Raw genomic sequence first — 20,535 nt, forward strand, 5'->3', positions numbered from 1 at the left:
TGAATGAATGAATGAATGAATGTCCCCAGGGCTCTCATTGCCTGAGGAGTCTGGCTATCATGTTCTGGATAAGAATGAAAGAGATTCATTCATGGTTCAGGTTTTTAGTTTCTCCTGTGTGCCAAACATTGTACAAGGTGCTTGTAAGATATCACTGAATGAAACAAAGATCTCTGCCCTCCTGGATCTTACATTCCAGCAAGGTCAGATAGGAAATAAATGGTACGCATAACAATTAAGTGAATTATGCAGTATATTGAAATGCAATGAGTCCTGCACACCCTGGCTTCTGTGAGTATTAGACAGGGTGGCAAGTATAGTGATAGGGATCCTGTTAGGATGCTATGGGTTGGTCCAAGAAAGGGTCATGATGGTAACTGTACGGCAGGGAAAGAAGGACCAAGTTAGCCAAGGGGTTGAAGTTGAGGAGGCAGGTAGTTTCATTAAATAGTGTGGTTGGTGTAGGTTGCATTGAAAAAGGATATTTGAGCAAAGATGTGAAGTAGATAAAGAGTTAGTTCAGTGGGTAAATGTGGGAAGAACATCCTAGGCAGAGAGAATAGATAATGCAAAGGGTCTGTGGCAAAAGCACATTGGGTATGTTTGAAAAGCAATAAGGAGCCTGAGGGGCTGGAGTGGAACCAGGGAAGGGAGAATACCAGGAGAACAAAGAAGTAAGAAGAACTGGATCATGGAAAGCCTAAAGGGTCATCGTAAGGACCTTGTCTGTCACTGTGAAGAAATGAGTAACCATTGTAAGGTATTGGGCCAGGGAGTGGCATGGTCTAACTTCTTTTTTAAAAGGAGCCTTCAACTGCTGCACAGATTGTGTGTGGCAGGAGCAGAGTCTTACTAAGAGGCAGGGATTTCCCAGGTGGTGCTAGTGGTAAAGAACCGGCCTGCCAATGCTGGAGACATAAGAGACTGGAGAAGGGCATGACAACCCACTCTAGTATTCTTGCTTGGAGGATCCCTTGGACAGAAGAGCCTGGCAGGCTATAGTCCATAGGGTCGAAAAGAGTCAGACACAATCAGCGACTCGGTGCATGCGCATGCACGCACACACACACACACACACACACGAACCCACTAAGAGGCAAGTGAGAGACGAAGACGATATGGCTTCCTCAAGGCTTGGGAGCTTGGGAAGAAAATAGAGTTGAAGTGACCACTAATTTGTGACAGTGAATGGGTCCAACTGATGTGGCAAATTCAGCCATCTCTGCAGTCTACACGGTCCTGATCCTTGGCTTTGCCTCCTTCTTCTTTACTACGATTTCAACTCTAGAACCTCTCATCAGTTTACCAAAGATAATGATGACATCTGCCACAATGGCAACAACATTAATCTGATATCACCTGATATTTGTGTAGCATCTAGAATTAGATAATCATAGTTCAAAATGCTTTACTTATATTGACTACTTAAAAGTATAATTTGGGTTCTATTTCTACACAACATACAGAAGTGGACAAGGAAGCACAGACAAGCTAGTGAGTTACTTACTGTCAAGAGTTTGCGTGCTGCAACTAAAGATCCTGCCTGCCATAGCGAAGATCAAAGATCTCATGTCCTATAACTAAGACCTGGCACAGCCAAATATAACAAATACATAAATAAAAATAACAAATAAATGACTGAGCCAAATTTGATTCTGGGCTGTACAAGTCCAAGACTCATACCCTTTGCCAATATTCTGTGCTATTGCTCAAGTCATTGAAATAGAAATTCAAGGACTTTTGCCTGCTATTCCTTCTTTGAAAAGTGAAAATGTCAGTCATTTCAGTCGTGACTCTTTGCGACCCCACTGACTGTAGCCTGCCAGACTCCTCTGTCAATGGAACTCTCCAGGCAAGAACATTGGAGTGGATAGCTATTCCCTTCTCCAGGGGATCTTCCTGACCGAGATCGGACTTGGGTCTCCTGCACTGCAGACAGATTCTTTACTGTCTGCAGTAAAGAGAAAGGAAGCCCATTCTTTATTCTATAAATATATTTTTAAAAATTCCTTGGTGTTACCAGTTCCTGTAGAGTGAATTGGGCATAGGGGTAGGCTATTATGGGTTTGGGAATGATTTTTGAAGATCCCACTAAGACAAATTCATTAGTGTCTACCTTTAGATTTTTGTACCCTCAGTTTTTAATTGTGAAGTATTTTATGTTTTTTTCCAAAATTATTTAAGCAATCTTGATATTTTCTTTCTCTTAAGAGATCACCTCAATTTTTAGGGTATGGAAGTCAGATTGAGTTGTTACTATTCTTCTGATTGTTATTATAAAATAAACAAAATAATTTTGAGGTGAATTTGGGGGAGAATGAATACATGTAGATGTATGGCTGAGTCCCTTTGCTGTCCACCTGAAACTAGGTGATGCTCAGTTCACTTCAGTCACTCAGTCACGTCCAACTCTTTGCAACCCCATGGACTGCAGCGTGCCAGGCTTCCCTGTCCATCACCACTCCCAGAGCCTACTCAAACTCATGTCCATTGCATTGGTGATGCCACCCAACCATCTCATCCTCTGCCGTCCCCTTTTCCTCCACCTTCAATCTTTCCCAGCATCAGGGTCCTTTCCAATGAGTCAGTTCTTCACATCAGGTGGGTAAAGTATTGGAGTTTCAGCTGCAGCATCATTCCTTCCAATGAATATTCAGGACTAGTTTCCTTTAGGATTGACTGGCTGGGTCTCCTTGCAGTCCAAGGGACTCTCAAGAGTTTTCTCCAGCACCACAGTTTGAAAGCATCAACTCTTCGGCTCTCAGCTTTCTTTTTAGTCCAACTCTCACATCCATACATGACAACTGGAAAAACCATAGCTTTGACTAGACGGACCTTTGTCGGTAAAGTAATGTCTCTGCTTTTTAATACGCTGTCTAGGTTGGTGACACTAGTGGTAAAGAATCTGCCTGCCAAGAGGGTTGGATCCTTGGGTGGCGAAGAGCCCCTGGAAAGGAAATGGCACCCCACTCAAGTATTCTTGCCCGGGAAATTCCATGGACAGAGGAGCCTAGAGGGCTACAGTCCAAGAGGTAGCAAAGAGTCGGACACAACTGAGAACACACACACACACACCTATAAAATAAAAAGTTTAAAAAAATAAATAATTTTGCTTTGTACTTCTATTAACTAGAATGTCTTAATATCTTCTTGGATTTCTGTAGAAAAAAGTTCTAAATTTCAAACCAAAACACCTCAGAGAATCCTAAGGACATTACCACTTACTTACTAATTTCTTGTAATAATTGTAGTCTTTAACTTTTTAATATAATTATTAAAGACAGGAAACATGCTTAGAGTACCTCTAATTGGTTAAGTTAATAACACAGATTTAATCTTATAAATTCCAGTTTTTAATCTACTCCTAATTTATTTATTCAAGCATAACATGTCTATACAGTTCCATAATCTGGATAGTTTCAGTAAAGTTGGATTTTCTGAATTTAGAGTTGATATTCATCATGTCTGAAGTATTTATGAAGAAACAGTAAGTTGAAAGGGTTGGTGACAGTGGTGATGAAGTGTATGTGTGTATGTGTCTGTGTGTGTATCAGGATTTTCCGTCCTACTGACGTTGGCGGTGGTGGTGGTGGTGCTGGTTTAGTGGCTAAGTCTTATCTAACTCTTGTGACTCCATGGACTGTGGCCTGCCAGTTTCCTCTGCCCACGGGATTTCCCAGGCAAGAATACTGGAGTGGGTTGCCGTTTCCTTCTCCAGGAGATCTTCCCAACCCAGGGATCGAAACCAGTTTTCCTGCATTGCAGGCAGTCTCCCACATTGCCAGCAGATTCTTTGCTGATTGAACCACGAGGGAAGTCCTACTACTGACATCTGGGGTTGGATAATTCTTTGTCAAGGATCAAAGACTGTCCTATACACTGTGGGATGTTTAGCGGTATCCCTGGCCAGTACTCTCTGAATGCCAGTACCACCCCTCTCAGTTGTGACAACCAAATACTATGTTTTGTGACCTCATTTTTCTGACTGTTGTATCCAGAGATGGAATTTACACTAGGCAGTCAATCATTATTTATTTATTAGACGAATAAATTAATGACTTAATGGCAGACCTTGGTTCTGACACTGCCTATCAGTCTGTACCTTTTGCTTATGCTCTTTGAAATCCATTTTTGTCATTATAATTATAAGTACTTCCTCATGTGGAGAATTCCCTGGACTGTATAGTCCATGGGTCGCAAAGAGTCAGACATGACTGAGTGACTTTCACTTTCACTTTATGTTAAGAATAAATTTATGTTAACTGTCTTATACATAGTAGGAGCTCCATATACGTAAGTAGTTGGAGGCCAACTCAATCTTTATCCCCTTTCCAAGTCAACATTTTATTGATCCTGGTCTAACTCAAAGACTGGGAGACAACCTCAAATTCTCCCTAATTGCACTTGAAGGATGAGATTCCAATAACAAATGAAAGATGATTTTGTCATAATGGGGTTTCATTTTCATATAGCTAGATTTGAGAGCAATTTTAAAGGAAAAAGATATCGTGTGTCCCGAATGGTTAATGATCCTCAGCAAGCAATCTGTCCAGCATGAGAAAGATTTCTTCTGCAGTTTGACAGCTGATCTATAATCAGGTTCTGCTTGGCTGCTAACCTGAGTTCTTCCCCAGAGCACCCTGTGGGGCTCAGTGAATGCCCTATGGAAGAAAAAAGCCCAAACCTTTTATTACATACATTTCTGATTTCCCAGAAGCTTCTCAACAAAGGAGGACTTGCAGGTGCCTGCCAGATGTTGCTTTACAGGAGAGGAATGCCTTCTCCCAGTGTTTTGAGGTTTATGCTTGGTAAAATTATAGAGCTGCTGCATTCTTCCCCTTCTTAGCTTTTATCCATTCAATAAATATTAATTTAGCAACTGCTATCTCAGGGATGGAGGTTGCAGAGATAAGCAATAGAGTTTCTGCCACGAAAATCCCAACTCAATAAGGGATATAGAACAAATTGGGGCTTCCCTGGTGGCTCAGCGGTCAAGAATCTGCCTGCAAGGAAGGAGACTTGGGTTCCATCCCTAAGTAGGGAAGATCCTCTGGAGAGCATGGCAAGCCACTCCATTATTCTTGTCTGGAGAATCCCATGGACTGAAGAGTCTGGCAGGCTACAGTCCATGGGGTTGCAAAGAGTCAAACACAACTGAAGCGACTGAGCACGCACACATGCGTAGAACAAATTGGCAGACTATTGTGATAAAGATTGGTTGCTGCTCTGAAAGGAAGTGCACCAGTGATGTAGGAACCTGGAGGATGAGTGCCAAATACACTCTGTGCTGAGGTCAAGGAGGGCTTCAGGCAGAAGGAACTGCATATGGGAAGGGGTGAAATAGCCTAGCATGCAGAGAAAATGGCAAATTATTTAGGAGAGCAGTTTTATGTGCCAATCAGAGTATTAGTTGATGAAGACAAAGAGGTAGACAGGACCCAGATCATGAAACCCTTAGCTGTCATAAATAGGAGATTAAGCTTATTTTAAGACTATAGGGACCACAGAAAGTTTTAAGAAGAATGAATTCCAGTCCAAAAAGACAGGACAAGGGACCAAGCCTACCAATTTGATCTAGTAATCAGTGCAGTGACAGCCAGCCTGCTGGGTGACAGACATACTTCTACCCAGAATCCCCACTTGCAAGGTTACCGTGCAGCCAGGTGTGGTCACGTGACAGGGCTCTAGCCAAAGAGCTACAAACCCACGTCATGGACTGGGCTCTAGAAAAGCATTTAAAAGGGACACAGTTTAGATCCTTTGTCTTTTTTCCTCTTCTTTGGCCATATCTGTCGAATATGAAGTCCTAAGTTACAATACCCATCTCAAAACCCTGAAACAAAAAGCAGATGCTGAGAGACGAGAGAACCCAGAGACACCATCTGGGCATCCTTGAATTGTTGACCCTAAACCTCTGGCCTGCTTGATCATCTTCAGGATGGACAACCATGTTTTCTCTGGCTCTGGTTTTGGAAGGCTCTTTCTCCACCCCCTCAACTCTCCTACCTTCCCTTTCTTTCTTCCTCCCATTTATATTTTCTTTTGCAAACCTCAGATTTTTTAATTTAAATTTTTTCAAAACCTCAAAAATTCCCTCTCCTGATACTGTTTCTCACAATTGTTTTAAAATTAAGACTTCTGTTAATTAAAAGACAATATTTTACAAAGTAAAAAGGCAAGGCATAGATAAACAGATGATAGAAAAAGAGAGATCCAAGTAAAAACTTTTATCCTAAATATATAAAGGACTTTTACACAGTACTAAGGAAAAGATAAATAGCATAATTTTTTATAATGGACCAGATATTTTAAAAGTACCTTACAAAATAGACTGTGGCAATGTTTATTGAAGTGAAGTGAAGTGAAGTCGCTCAGTCGTGTTCGACTCTTTGCGACCCCATGGACTGTAGCCCACCAGTTTCCTCGGTCCATGGGATTTTCCAGGCATGAATACTGGAATGGGTTGCCATTTCCTTCTCCAGGGGATCTTCCCGACCCAGGTATCGAACCTGGGTCTCCCGCATTGTAGGCAGATGCTTTACCATCTGAGCTACCAGGGAAGCATGAAAAGAGGCATAATCTCATTAGTAAAGGTTTTCCTCATTTATTCTTTTTTAGAATTTGAATTCATTTATAAGTGAACAAAGGCATATATTCTTCTTTCCTTTCTATGCAATTTTTAATAGCATTTATTTTATGTAAAACAACTCAGAAGTATTCATTATCATAACAAGTTTTTATTCTTTAATTTATTCTTCTACATAATAAATTTGAAGGATAACATACCACAGAAAAGTGTACATATCATAAATTAATTGAATTTGTACATTGTGATAACACCCTTGTGACTATACCCAGATTTTAAAAAGTATCACCCATCCCCAAGAAGCCTGCATGCATCACAAACTCTCACAACTTGCCCCCTCAATCAAGGCAACTGTAGTTTCACTTATATATACACAGATTAGCTTTGCCCTTTTTTATTTTATTTATATAAAATTGTTCAGCATATACTCTATCATCACCTATCTATCTATCCTTACTCTATGCCTTGCCTTTTTACTTTTTAAAAGATATTGTTTAATTAACAGAAGTTTTAATTTTAGCTTGATCAAATTAACCAATGTTTTCCTTTAACATGGCTAGTTTCTTTGTATCTACTTTAACAAAACTAAGCCTGTCTCAGTGTCATAAATGTATCTCCTAGGTTATCTTCTGGAATCTGTATTGTTTTATCTATCACATTTAGATTAACTATTCATATGCTATTGATTTTAAAGTATTCAAATTTTATTCAATAAGTTATAGTTCATACTATCATTTTTTTTCTTTAGGAAAATTGCTTTACAATATTGTGTTGGTTTCTGCCATACAACAATACAAATCAGCCAGAATTATTCACATATGTATATATATATATCCCTCCCTGCATCCCCCCATCCCACCCCTCTAGGTCATCACAGCACACCAGGCTGGACTCCCTGTGTTCTATAGCAGCTTCCCTCTGGCTATCTACTTTACACATGATAATGTATATACGTCAATGCTACTTTCTCAATTCATCCCACCCTCTCCTTTACCTGCTGTGTCCACAAGAGATGGCCAATAAACACATGAAAAGATGTTCAACATTGCTTATTATTCGAGAGATGCAAATCAAAACTATAATGAGGTATCACCTCACACCAGTCAGAATGGCCATCATTTAAAAATCTACAACAAATGCTGGAGAGGATGTGAAAAAGGGAACCCTCCTACACTCTTAGTGGGAATGTAAACTGATACAGCCATTATGGCAAACAGTACAGAGATTCCTTAAAAAATCAGGAATAAATCTGCCATATGACCTAGCAATCCCATTGCTATACATATACCCTGAGAAAACCACAAATGTAAAAGACACATGTGCTCCATTGTTCATATTATCGTTTTTAAAAGTTTTTATTTAAACAGCTTTGATCCAGTAGACTTTGAATGTATTTAAAGTGTAAATTTTAATAAGTTTTGACCTATGTGTACACCAATGAATCTATCACAAAAATCAAGAAAACAAGCATATAAATCATCTCCAGAGGTTTATTAATGGCCTCTGCCATCACTCCCTCTTTGACCTCTCTGCCTCTCACCCTACCCCCAGGCAGCCACTAATCTTTTTTATGCCTTATTCATTAGTATCCATTATCTAGAGGTTTGATATAAATAAAATCAACTGCATATACCCCATTTTGTTTGGTTTTGTTTTTAACTCTCCTAAGTATTTTAAATTTTATTGGTGTTGTTGCATGTATAAATAGCTCTCAGTCCTTGTTATTAAGTATAATAGTAGTCATTTGAAAAGATAAACAGCAATTTGTTTACCCATTTACCTGTTGATGGACTTTTGGGTTATTTCCAACTTGAGATCATTACAAAAGAAAGCTGCTATTAACATTAGTGTGTAAGTCTTCACGTAAGCATACACTTTCATTTACATTGGGTAAATGCCCAGTAATGGAATGTCCCATTACAATGGAAAGTGTATATAAAGATTTTGAGAAACTGTTAAACTTTTTTCCAAAGTGGTTATGTCATTTTCATTGACACCAGTAGTGTTATGAAATTTAAAAAAAAAATAATGTGGACCATTTCTTGAAAGTCTTCATTGAATTTATTACAGTATTGCTACTGTTTTATATTTTGATATTCTGGCCATGAGGCATGTGGAATCTTAGCTCCCCAACCAGGGATTGAACCTGTATTCCTAGCATTGGAAGGTGAAGTTTTAACTACTGGACCACCAGGGAAGTCCGCCTTGTGCAAGATATTTTGAGTTGCTCCATATCCTTCCCATGTGAGAGTTGGACTGTGAAGAAGGCTGAGCGCCGAAGAATTGATGCTTTTGAACTGTGATGCTGGAGAAGACTCTTGAGAGTCCCTTGGACTGCAAGGAGATCCAACCAGTCCATTCTGAAGGAGATCAGCCCTGGGATTTCTTTGGAAGGAATGATGCTAAAGCTGAAACTCCAGTACTTTGGCCACCTCATGCGAAGAGTTGACTCATTGGAAAAGACTCTGATGCTGGGAAGGATTGGGGGCAGGAGGAGAAGGGGACGACAGAGGATGAGATGGCTGGATGGCATCACTGACTCGATGGACGTGAGTCTGAGTGAACTCCGGGGGTTGGTGATGGACAGGGAGGCCTGGCGTGCTGCGATTCATGGGGTCACAAAGAGTCGAACACGACTGAGTGACTGATCTGATCTGATCTGATATCCTTCCCATTACTTGGTACCATCAGTCTTCTTAATTATAGACATTCTGATACATATGTAGTGGCATCTTAAATGTGTATCTTGATTTGCATTCCTTTATGATCACTGATTTGTTCTGATTTGTTGTTGTTTAGTTGTTAAGCCATGTCTAACTCTTTGTGACCCCATGGACTGAAGCACACCAGGCTTTCCTGTCCTTCAGTATCTCCCGGAGTTTGCTCAAACTCATGTTCATTGAGTGGGTGATGCCATCCAATCCTCGAATCCTCTGTCATCCCCTTTTCCTGCCCTCAATCTTTCCCAGCATCAGGGTCTTTTCTAATGAGTCAGCTCGCTACATCAGGTGGCCAAAGTATTGGAGCTTCAGTTTCAGCATCAGTCCTTCCAAAAAATATTCAGGGTTGATTTCCTTTTGGATTGACTATCTATCTCCTTGCTGTCTAAGGGACTCTCAAGAGTCTTCTCCAGCGCCATAATTCAAAAGCATCAATTCTTTGGCACTCAGCTTTCTTTATGGTAGAACTCTCACATGACCACACTATTTTATGTGCTTATTTGCTAGTAGAATGTCTACTAAACCATTTGCTCTTTTATTGAGCTATCTTATCATTATTAATGTATATTGATTTCTTTATATGTTACAAATACAAGTCTCTGATCAGACATGTAATTTGTTAACATTTGTTATTACTTCCAGTCAGTCATTTGTTTTTCCTTTGTTCTAATAGACTTCCCTGGTGACTCAGTTGGTAAAGAATCTGCCTGCAATGCAGGAGACCCACTCGATCCCTGAGTGGGGAAGATCCCCTGGAGACGGAAATGACAACCCACTCCAATATTCTTGCCTGAAAAATCCTATGGACAGAGTTCTAACACTTATCTTTTAAAAAGCAGAACTTCTTAATTTTAAAAATTCCAAAAATTTGGTTGAATTAATAAAAATTTAAACAAAAAAAAACCTTCTGAATTTCAAAAATTCAGTTGATCAATATTTCACTTTTTGGGTCACGATTTCCATCTGTATCAAAGAAATCTTTTCCTTACCCAAGATCATGAATATTTTTTCCAATGTTTTCTTCCAGAAATGTTATCATTTTAGGTTTTACATTTATTTCTGTATAACCTCTCACAGTTCTGGATTTCAAAAGTCTAAAATGAATCTTAAAGAACTAAAATCAAGTTGTCAGTATGCCTGGCTCCTCCTGGAGGCTCCAAAGTGGTCTGTGGTCTTTGCCATTTCCAACTTCTGATGGCTGCTGGCATTTCTTGGCTCTTGGCTCCATCACTCCACTCTTTCCTACTGCTATCTCTCAGCATCACTTTCTGCTTTGTCTCTGACCCGTCTATGTCCCTCTTAAAAGGATCACTGAAAGTAAAGCAGGGCCATCCAAATAATTCAAGATAAGCTCCCCATCTCAAGATACTTAACTTAATCGCATCTACAAAGACTCTTTTTTGCCTGATAAATTAACATTCACAGGTTCTGAGGATTAGAACATGGAAATATCAGGGGGACAACTATGCAGTCTCCTGTATCATGTAACACATGTGCAGATTGGAGACTAGGCCACTGTTTATTGTAGAGGCATTATTCTGCCTACCACTCTCCTTTGCCTATTACTTTCCCTTCGGAACATATTAACAGACAGATATTGGAAGTTCTGTATCTATTCTTCATACCTCCTAACTCTTGTCTCATATTTTTCATCTTTTCATCTTATTACACTATATTCTTGGGCTAATTACTTGGTTCAGTCTTTTAGCTCATTAATTGAATCTTCAGCTATTCACATTCTGTCATTTACCTATTAATATATTTTTTCTAATTATCCTATTTTTAAGTTCCAGAATTATGGTTCTATTTCACAGCAGATGGTTTTATAATCTCCCTGAGGATATTAACTGTATTTATTCTGAAGTGCTTTCTCTATATCCTCAGTTGTATTTGGGGTTTCTTGAGGGGGCGGAAGGAAGACAGTTTTTCTGAGTATTCAATCTGATGCCTCTTTCAAGGCGCATGTTTTTTCCAATACTTGATGATTCCTGGCTGCTCCTATCAGTAGGTTAAGGCTAGACTGATCAATAGTGGAAGCTAGTATACCCTTTTCTTGATCAACTAGGTATCTCTGCTTACCTGTCAATGAATCTAAATTCTGGACATTGCAAAAACATTTTATGAGTGCTGACAAATGAGGGGAAGGTGCTTATATAAAGTTTTTATGCTTTATCATCTAGGTGTCAGTTCTTATTTCTCTGGACACAGAATGTGTTAAATCTCTCAGGCTAAATCTACACTTCCAACTACTTTGTTGAAGACCTTAAAGGCAGCTAACATTTTCAAAGTGTGATGTTTTATCTGTACATATGTACACTCTTACAGATTTACCTGAGACTCTATGTTTATTTCTTCAGTGCCAACACTTCTGCTAAGAGCCCTTCAGAGAAAAGTTATTCACTTTGTTTTTATACCACTTTTCAAGGCTTTTTCCCAAGGGCAAAAGCCCTTGCAGCCAGATGTTCAAAACGGAGGAGGGAGAGAAGTTCAATGTGAGCAGCTGTTTTGAATTTAGTCCTTTAATTAACTTATCTGATGATTTCCTCATGTTCCCTCTAGACCTTTGTATATGTTCACTCTGAGCTCGGCATTTCTCAGGAGAGTCTATGGGAGAATGAGCTTTAACATCAGTGATTACTTCTCCCCAGAGTTGACTTTTTCTGTCTTTGATTCTCCTTTAGACCAACCCAGTATGCTTTATTTTTTTTTTTGTCTCTTTCAGGTTTTATGTTTGGTGTTCCAATTTATAATCACAACTAAAATTCCTGGGTCATCAAGTATGTTCATTTTCATCTATAGTAGGTATTGCCATATTGTTCACCAAAGTCTTTGAAACAGTTTCCAACCTCACCACAGTATGTAAGAGCTCCCATTTATCCACATCCTCAAATGCGTATTATTGTCATAATTTCTGTGTGTGTGTATGTTCAGTCATTGAGTCATGTCCCACTCTTTGCAACCCCATGGACTATAGCCCACCAGACTCCTCTGTCCATGGAATTTTCCAGGCAAGAATACTGGAGTGGGTTGCTATTTCCTACTCCAGGGGATCTTCCTGACCCAGGGATCAAAGCCGCATTGCCTGAGTCTCCTGAACTGGCAGGCAGATTCTTTACCACTAGTGCTGCCCCTGAAGCCCCAGCATACTTTCTAAATTTTGCTTAAATGGTAGGTATGAAATTATATCTCATAGTTTTAATTTTCATTTCTCTAAGTGTTGGTGAAATAGAGTATCTTTCATATTTTATTAGGTTTTGCTATTTCTTCCATGAATTAACATTTTATTGGTTAACTTTACCTTTTTATTGAGAAGGAGTTTCTTAAATGCTCATTAGTAATTCTTTTGTTGTTGTTGTTATTCAAAAATTTTATTTTTTTAATATATATTTATTTTACTTGGAGGCTAATTACTTTACAATATTGTATTGGTTTTGCCATACATTGACATGAATCCACCATGGGTGTACATGTGTTCCCCATCCTGAAGCCCCCTCCCACCTCCCTCCTCATCCCATCCCTCTAGGTCATCCCAGTGAACCAGCCCTGAGCACCCTGTATCATGCATTGAACCTGGACTGGTGATTTGTTTCACATATGATGATATACATGTTTCAATGCCATTCTCCCAAACCATCCCACCCTCAGCCTCTCCCACAGAGTCCAAAAGACTGTTCTATACATCTGTGTCTCTTTTGCTATCTCGCATACAGGGTTATCGTTACCATCTTTCTAAATTCCATATATATGCATTAGTATACTATATTGGTGCTTTTCTTTCTGGCTTACTTCACTCTATATAATAGGTTCCAGTTTCATCCATCTCATTAGAACTGATTCAAATGTATTCTTTTTAATGGCTGAGTAATACTCCGCTGTGTATATGTACCACAGCTTTCTTATCCATTTGTCTGCTGATGGACATCTAGGTTGCTTCCATGTCCTGGCTATTCTAAATAGTGCTGCAATGAACATTGGGGTACACGTGTCTCTTTCAATTATGGCTTCCTCAGTGTGTATGCCCAGCAGGAGGCAAGAATATACAATGGAGAAAAGACAATCTCTTTAACAAGTGATACTGAGAAAACTGGCCAACCACTTGTAAAAGAATAAAACTAGAACACTGTCTAACACCATACACAAAAATAAACTCAAAATGGATTAAAGATCTAAACGTAAGACCAGAAACTATAAAACTCCTAGAGGAGAACATAGGCAAAACACTCTCTGACATACATCACAGCAGGATCCTCTATGGCCCATCTCCCAGAATATTGGAAATAAAAGCAAAAATAAACAAATGGGACCTAATTAAAATTAAAAGCTTCTGCACAACAAAAGAAACTATAAGTAAAGTGAAAAGATAGCCTTCAGAATGGGAGAAAATAATAGCAAATGAAGCAACTGACAAAGAATTAATCTCAAAAATACACAAGCAACTCCTGAAGCTCAATTCCAGAAAAATAAACAACCCAATCAAAAAATGGGCCAAAGAACTAAACAGACATTTCTCCAAAGAAGACATACAGATGGCTAACAAACACATGAAAAGATGCTCAACATTACTCATTATCAGAGAAATGCAAATCATTAGTAATTCTTATTGATCATAGTGAATTGCAGATATCTTTTAGTAATTTGTAGCCTGTCTTTATATTGCTTATTTACATGAATTTTGATAAAAGCTACTGACTTTAATGTTGTATAAGGTAACTTTTCCTTATGCTCTATGTTTTTGTGTTTTTAAAATAAAACTTTGCTGGCATAAGTTTATATAGATAGCCTCTCAATTTGTTTTTAAAGATTAAAAAGTTTGCTTGTTAGGAACTTCCCTCGTGGTTCAGTAGTTAAGACTCCATGATTTCATTGCAGGAGAAATGGGTTCAATCCCTGGTTGGAGAATTAAGCACAGTGTGGACAAAAATCTAAAAAACGAAAGATTTCTTATTATACTTAGGTATTGAGTTCACCAGGAATATATTTTTATTTATGAATGAGTTAAGAATCCGTTTTCCCTCTGTACCTAATCAAATAGCACCACATCTTTTATTCAATAAACTGTCCTTTCTCCACTGGTGTGCAATGCCTATTTTAATTTGTTAAGTTTCTCTTTAAATAATTTTGTTTCCAGATTCTTTACCCTGGTCCATGGTTTGATCTGTCTATTCCTTTTAAAATGCCATATTTAAAATATATTATGTATTTCTAGAATTTTTGATATTTGATAGGACATGTCCCTTCAGCAGGTTTTTCTTGCTCAGAAAGGAACTGGCTATTTTTGGCTCATCAATTTTCCAAATAAATTTTATTTTATTTTTTTTAATTTTATTTTATTTTTAAACTTTACAATATTGTATTAGTTTTGCCAAATATCGAAATGAATCCGCCACAGGTATACCCGCATTCCCCATCCTGAACCCTCCTCCCTCCTCCCTCCCCTACCCTACCTCTGGGTCGTCCCAGTGCACCAGCCCCAAGCATCCAGTACCGTGCATCGAACCTGGACTGGCAACTCGTTTCATACATGATATTATACATGTTTCAATGCTATTCTCCCAAATCTCCCCACCCTCTCCCTCTCCCACAGAGTCCATAAGACTGATCTATACATCGGTGTCTCTTTTCTGTCTTGCACACAGGGTTATTGTTACCATCTTTCTAAATTCCATATATATGCGTTAGTATACTGTATTGGTGTTTTTCTTTCTGGCTTACTTCACTCTGTATAATAGGTTCCAGTTTCATCCATCTCATTAGAACTGATTCAAATGTATTCTTTTTAATGGCTGAGTAATACTCCACTGTGTATATGTACCACAGCTTTCTTATCCATTCATCTGCTGATGGGCATCTAGGTTGCTTCCATGTCCTGGCTATTATAAACAGTGCTGCGATGAACACTGGGGTACATGTGTCTCTTTCCCTTCTGGTTTCCTCAGTGTGTATGCCCAGCAGTGGGATTGCTGGATCATAAGACAGTTCTATTTCCAGTTTTTTAAGGAATCTCCACACTGTTCTCCATAGTGGCTGTACTAGTTTGCATTCCCACCAACAGTGTAAGAGGGTTCCCTTTTCTCCACACCCTCTGCAGCATTTATTGCTTGTAGACTTTTGGATCGCACCCATTCTGACTGGCGTGAAATGGTACCTCATAGTGGTTTTGATTTGCATTTCTCTGATAATGAGTGATGTTGAGCATCTTTTCATGTGTTTGTTAGCCATCTGTATGTCTTCTTTGGAGAAATGTCTATTTAGTTCTTTGGCCCTAAATTTTTAGAATGAACTTGTTAAATAAAGAACCTGGTTTGGATTCTAACTGGAATTATTTGAACATTTACACATATTTGGACATAAGAGACAGCTTTGTGATCTTAATTTTATCAATGTACACAGGCTGTTTTCCCACTTTTGTATGTAATTGATACAATGTTTTGTACCAGTGTTATATCATAATATTCACCAATAAATGCCGGAGCCAGCGTGAGGAGCTCCGCCCGTGGCAAAGGTCATGAGGAAGGAGGCTCGACATACGCAAAGGTGGGATCGAGCCCCAGGAGTCTCCCTGGAAATTCTCGAGCATCTACCCCCAAAACCAGAGTCTGCCTACTTTACTACTTTGTGCTCTCACCTACACCTCTGACTTTATGGGGGGCTGTCCCCCACCACCTCTTTCGGAGAAGGAGTTAACTTAGAGATCCAGGTAATAATAATTCCTGGGCGTGACAGGAGTGTTCCAAACTTACAAACTCCTCTGAAGGTTCTCTAGCCTGCCTGACAGGCTTGTCCGGTCACATGTGAGAGGCACGAGATGCTTTAAACCTTCTAAAAACAGGTTCTTTAGAGAAGTTAGAAAACTCTTAGTATAGTATAGTGGGCTGATTAGAAATTGTATTGGTGAAGGGTTTTTCATTTGTTGAGCCAATGTTTGCTTCTAAGTCTACACATCCCCTGCCCTTATACACATTAATGAATATATAGAAGAAATAAGTATTAACCTTTGATATTTTAGGCTAAGCAAATTCTTTCTTTAATTAAAACCCACTACACCCTCACCCTATAGGAATGTAACTTTATCTGGTACCTTCGGAAGGTGGCGTCTGTTTTAAGAATAATCACCCTTGGAGAAATAAGTGTTGACTGACCACTGTCACAAGAAGAGGGTCATAAATTGTCAGCAGGCCCCCTGGCCAGAAGATGATGTAACACCCCTAAGACCTCTGTATACATTTGTATGAAGCACCTGACTTTAATAAAAGTCAGGACTGCTGACCCCGCGTGACTTTTGTATAACATCTCAGTGTATAAAAACAGACCCTGGAAAAATTAAATATGGGATCAGTTCCTAGAAAGACTGGTCTCCCCATGTCGTTCTTTTTCTCACCTTCTGGCTGAACCCCCATCTGGAACATGGAGGCTCGTCAAGCCTACGAATTATGCCTGGGCTTCTAAGATCTGACCGGGGAGGCTTTAGTGTCTCCTCTCCTTCGGGAGAACGGGAGGACGCCTGCGGCCTACGTAGGTGACGTAAATTCCTTGCCTTCGAATTTTACTAGCTTTCCACGTAAACCAAGTTATTCAGCCTCTTTTCTCCACTGAATTTTCCTACTGAGCTATCCTCATTCTATTACTCTTTATATCTCTAATTAATATTTAATTAAAGCCAGTGTATTTGCCGAAGCCGTCTCTCCTTCGAATTTCCCTGGATCCACCGGGGCTGGACCCTGGCAAATAAAGATCTTACACATTTTCTTTAGATTTTTTCCTCTGTGTATCTAATCATTTTTCTGCCTTATCTAATTAACTATTTGTTGCTGGTGTATCAGTACAGATCAAATCAGTCACTCAGTCGTGTCCAACTCTTTGGGACCCCATGAATCGCAGCACGCCAGGCCTCCCTGTCCATCACCAACTCCCAGAGTTCACTCAGACTCATGTCCATCAAGTCGATGATGCCATCCAGCCATCTCATCCTCTGTAGTCCCCTTCTCCTCCTGCCCCCAATCCCTCCCAGCATCAGAGTCTCTTGCAATGAGTCAACTCTTCGCATGAGGTGGCCAAAGTACTGGAGTTTCAGCTTTAGCATCATTCCTTCCAAAGAAATCCCAGGGCTGATCTCCTTCAGAATGGACTGGTTGGATCTCCTTGCAGTCCAAGGGACTCTCAAGAGTCTTCTCCAACACCACAGTTCAAAAGCATCAATTCTTTGGCGCTCAGCCTTCTTCACAGTCCAACTCTCACATCCATACATGTGAAAAACCATAACCTTGACTAGACGGACCTTTGTTGGCAAAGTAATGTCTCTGCTTTTCTATATGCTATCTAGGTTGGTCATAACTTTTCTTCCAAAGAGTAAGCGTCTTTTAATTTCATGGCTGCAATCACCATCTACAGTGATTTTGGAGCCCCCCAAAATAAAGTCTGATGCTGTTTCCACTGTTTCCCCATCTATTTCCCATGAAGTGATGGGACCAGATGCCATGATCTTCATTTTCTGAATGTTGAGCTTTAGGACAACTTTTTCACTCTCCTCTTTCACTTTCATCAAGAGGCTTTTGAGTTCCTCTTCACTTTCTGCCATACGGGTGGTGTCATCTGCATATCTGAGGTTATTGATATTTCTCCCGGCAATCTTGATTCCAGCTTGTGCTTCTTCCAGCCCATCATTTCTCATAATGTACTCTGCATATAAGTTAAATAAGCAGAGTGACAACATACAGCCTTGACGTACTCCTTTTTCTATTTGGAACCAGTCTGTTATTCCATGTCCAGTTCTAACTGTTGCTTCCTGACCTGCATACAGATTTCTCAAGAGGCAGGTCAGGTGGTCTGGTATTCCCATCTCTTTCAGAACTTTCCACAGTTTATTGTGATCCACACAGTCAAAGGCTTTGGCATAGTCAATAAAGCAGAAATAGATGTTTTTCTGGAACTTTCTTGCTTTTTCAATGATCCAGCAGATGTTGGCAATTTGGTCTGTGGTTCCTCTGCCTTTTCTAAAAGAAGGCAAATACGTTTTGTATGATTATTTTATGTCCAGACAACTTGGCAATGCTCTTATTAATTTTAATAATTTGAAGATAGATTCTATTAGATTTTCTAGATACATAATCATAATATCTAAGAATTAAGAAGCTTTTCAATCCTAATATTTTTTGTTTCTTATCTAGTTCTGCTAACAGGACTTCAGTTGCATAGCCATACAAGATGAGCTCTGTAGGACTCTGGGGAATACCGTTTATGCAGTAATGCCCTTTGGGAAAGGCAGCAATACTATGGGCTGGCAAGATCCCCAAAAGAAGCACTAGCGGACAGCCCTGTTATATTTCTGATTTAACAGGGCAAGATAGTCTACTGTTTTGCCCACTAATTATGACACTTTCTGAGGGTTTTACAGAGATGTTCTTGATGAAATTAAGTTCTCTTTCCATTTAATTGCTAAGAAATTTTGTCCCTGTGAATATTCATCTTTATCAGCTGTGTTTTCTTTCCCTATTGAGAAAACCATGTGATTTTTCTCTATAATCTCTAAACGCGGTGAATTTCAATAATAGATTATCTAATATTAAGTTCGTGTATTCTGGGGTAAATCCAACTTTATCATGATTATGAGTCTGTGGAAACAGAAAGAGAATGTCGGGGGGTGGTGAGAAAAACTCACACAATGTTTGATTAACCAAGATATTTAGAGAATGTTTGGCCTCTAAGTTCATAAGTATGAGAGATTTGTCATTTTATTTTCACAAAATCATTGTCTGGTATTGGTATAAAAGTCATATTAGTCTTTTACAGTAAAACTATAGTATTGTCTTTGATTTCTGTCTCTTTGATTTCTTATGAGATTTTCCATAATATTGGAGCTCTGTTTCTTGATTTTTTTTAGTAGAACTCACCTGTAAATCTGTTCGTGATGATTTTTTTTAGATTCATATTCAGTTTCCTTAATGATGTCAGTCTGTTTTGATTTTTGCCTTTTTTATTTGTTTTACTGAGCTAGGCTTTCTTTGTGTTTAAGAAATCGCCCATGTAATAAAATTTTAATCGTCGATTTTACAACAGCATTCTTTCACTTATATTTGAATCTTTGCTCACCGTCTTTCTTTTCTACTCCATTCTCATATTAGTTACTTAGACCTTAACTCTTTTTGGTATGACAAATCATGCTAGGTTATCTGTTTTACTAGTTTATATATTTCATTGGTTTAAAAAAAATATTAGCAATCATTTCCAATCCATTTAAAGTTTGTTTTCTATTTATTGTTATATGCTGTCATCCTGGTTATTTCCCTACTTGATTTTTGGTTTAGTCCTCTTTATTTTACTCTAAATTCTTTTTTTTTTTTTTAAAACTTAACAATATTGTATTAGTTTTGCCAAATATCGAAATGAATCCGCCACAGGTATACCTGTGTTCCCCATCCTGAACCCTCCTCCCTCCGCCCTCCCCATACCCTCCCTATGGGTCGTCCCAGTGCACCAGCCCCAAGCATCCAGTATCGTGCATCAAACCTGGACTGGCAACTCGTTTCATACATGATATTATACATGTTTCAATTCCATTCTCCCAAATCTCCCCACCCTCTCCCTCTCCCTCTCCCACAGAGTCCATAAGACTGATCTATACATCAGTGTCTCTTTTGCTGTCTCGTACACAGGGTTATTGTTACCATCTTTCTAAATTCCATATATATGCGTTAGTATACTGTATTGGTGTTTTTCTTTCTGGCTTACTTCACTCTGTATAATAGGTTCCAGTTTCATCCATCTCATTAGAACTGATTCAAATGTATTCTTTTTAATGGCTGAGTAATACTCCACTGTGTATATGTACCACAGCTTTCTTATCCATTCATCTGCTGATGGGCATCTAGGTTGCTTCCATGTCCTGGCTATTATAAACAGTGCTGCAATGAACATTGGGGTACACGTGTCTCTTTCCCTTCTGGTTTCCTCAGTGTGTATGCCCAGCAGTGGGATTGCTGGATCATAAGACAGTTCTATTTCCAGTTTTTTAAGGAATCTCCACACTGTTCTCCATAGTGGCTGTACTAGTTTGCATTCCCACCAACAGTGTAAGAGGGTTTCCTTTTCTCCACACCCTCTGCAGCATTTATTGCTTGTAGACTTTTGGATCGCACCCATTCTGATTGGCGTGAAATGGTACCTCATAGTGGTTTTGATTTGCATTTCTCTGATAATGAGTGATGTTGAGCATCTTTTCATGTGTTTGTTAGC

Source organism: Bos javanicus, chromosome 5 (genome assembly GCF_032452875.1).
Source record: "Bos javanicus breed banteng chromosome 5, ARS-OSU_banteng_1.0, whole genome shotgun sequence".
NCBI lineage: Eukaryota > Metazoa > Chordata > Mammalia > Artiodactyla > Bovidae > Bos > Bos javanicus.